The 2,155-nt window shown below is 42.8% G+C and overlaps 1 protein-coding gene across 1 annotated transcript in view; it reads left to right on the plus strand.

Moving 5' to 3' along the window:
- Nucleotides 1-1,779, plus strand: part of arhgef40 (Rho guanine nucleotide exchange factor (GEF) 40) — a 34,635-nt gene extending 32,856 nt beyond the window's left edge. The window contains exon 29 of the mRNA XM_068728176.1: nucleotides 1-1,779. This exon is cut by the window's left edge and continues 1,087 nt beyond it. The gene's annotated coding sequence lies outside the window, so the exon portion shown is untranslated.
- The last annotated feature ends 376 nt before the right edge of the window (nucleotides 1,780-2,155 follow it).

Raw genomic sequence — 2,155 nt, forward strand, 5'->3', positions numbered from 1 at the left:
AACTTATGTCCGCAACATAAGCTTCTCGGTGCTTTTTTTTTTGATACCGTACCTTTTTGATATAAGTTCCATATTCTAAGTGCCAAAGGTATAAAATGGGTGTCTGTGCAATGTCGACGTGTGTACAAAGGACGCGTCGTCACATTTGGTCTGAACTTTCCCCCGATCTCCATAAAATGGAGAGGCGTGGATCCGCTCGATGTGCTTTATTCTGGTTCGACTGGTTTCTGCGCTTGCGGCCGGAAGACATGAACTACATCATTCTTCAAGAGTTCCTTTTTTGCGATGTCAGGGGGATTGCTCTATCGTCAATTTTTAAAGGAATACTTTGACATTTTGGGAAATACTGTCTTTAATAGGAGTTAGATGAGAAGATAGCTTAGCTTAGCATCAAGATTGGATACAGCTAGCCTAGCCTAGCCTCAGTCCAAGGGTGACAAAAACTACCTGGCAGTACCTCCAAAGATCCAATTAGCTAAGACAAATCAACAACGTTACGTCCTGTTGTTTTATCTGTAGACGTAATGACAGCTCGTGGCTGGGCACAGTAGCTTCCTGGGGTGTTATCGTCACCGTGAGGGTTGTCAGAAGAAAACAAAATCAAGCTATGTGCCCCCCTGAAAACACTACATCTCATTTTCACATGTGTTTCATGTACAAGTTAAACAAATTAGATATAACATGTTTTTTTGATGAGTTTTAAGAGGTGCTGGAAGGCAGATTTCGGTTAGCTAGAGCTAAGCTAACTGCCCCTGTAGTCTTTGTGTGCTAAGCTAAGCTAAGCTAAGCATCTGCTGGGGGTAGCCACATATTGACAGTAGAAATGAGAGCAGTATCAATCTTCTCAGCTTTCCACTCTTCCAAAGAAAGTGAATAAGGGCATTTCCCCGAAATGTTGAACGTTTTTACTTTAAGATATCATATCTCAAAAGTAACGAAACGCGTGATGAAAATAACTTCCACTTGCAAAACACCAACTGAACCTTTTCCTGCTCTGTCAGACTCACTTGGGTCTGTTAGCCGTGGATTAGTGCTTGTAACATGAAGGCTACAACATGTCAGGAACTTATCGTTTTATGTTGTGATGCAGCCAAAAACTAAAAAAGTTAGCAATATTTCACATCATGATGTAGTTCATATTTTATGAAGGAAAGCACACAACCAGTGAGACCAATCATCAGCCATGATGTATCAGCCTGTGTATCAGTATTAAACAATATATGACGCTTAAGGTACAATATGAAACTATCAGGTAGCGAAAAATGCTGAGGTCAAGCCTCCAGCCGTCGCCGACGGCTCCGGCATCAGATTGTTGCCGTTATCAGATTCATCACGTTTCATATCTGCATTCAAATCTCCCCCCCCCTCCCCCAAAAAAAAAAAAAAAAATTGCAAATGGCTATTGAGCCGTTTCTGAATCAATATGTAATTTGTTGGCTGGGCGAAGGCCCCGGCGCACACCGTACAGCCTTTAGCTGTTCGGTACACGGCGCTGTATTGGAAGCGATGTAATGAACACCATCGTTCATTCTTACCGCAGTATGGATCGTCATATGCAGAATATCCCCCACGTTTGTACGGGAGAGACAGTATTAATGTATAGAAGCTCTTCTCTCGCTCGCTTCCCTACGACACACACACTCTGCCTGATGTTTACATTTTTTCGGGGGGAGGAATGTGGGCCGTGGAATGTTGGAAATGCATGTTATGCTTACTTGATATTTGTACTGTTTTTAAAAACTTTTCTGTGTTGAATTAAAACTGGATCCAAGTTTCAAATCTCTCTCTCTGGGGGGTTTTAAAGGGGGGGGGGGGGGGGTTGCGGGTGAACTTTGTAACGGGTCCAACCTTTAAAAAAACGAGGCCTGTAACCTCGCAGCCTTACACTCGCTGTAATGAACGGGGGTCTCTTCTGCAAAAAAAAAAAAAAAAGAAAAAAGCCAGCTGTGCTTCCACCAGACCTCACAAAAAGAAAAAAAAAAATGATGATTAGATAACTGCATGTGCAGCGCCATATCAAATAGTTGCAGGGATCAAATTCTCTAAAGGAGGGAGGGCAGTTTGAGAGAGTGTGTGTGGTGTGTGTGTCCATCTGTGCATGTGAGGGATATAGAGAGAGGAATGAGAGATAAAGGGTGGGTAAAGTGGAGGGTGG

Source organism: Cebidichthys violaceus, unplaced genomic scaffold, assembly GCF_023349555.1.
Source record: "Cebidichthys violaceus isolate CVI_PGR_0920_01 unplaced genomic scaffold, fCebVio1.0.p SCAF_41, whole genome shotgun sequence".
NCBI classification, from domain to species: domain Eukaryota; kingdom Metazoa; phylum Chordata; class Actinopteri; order Perciformes; family Stichaeidae; genus Cebidichthys; species Cebidichthys violaceus.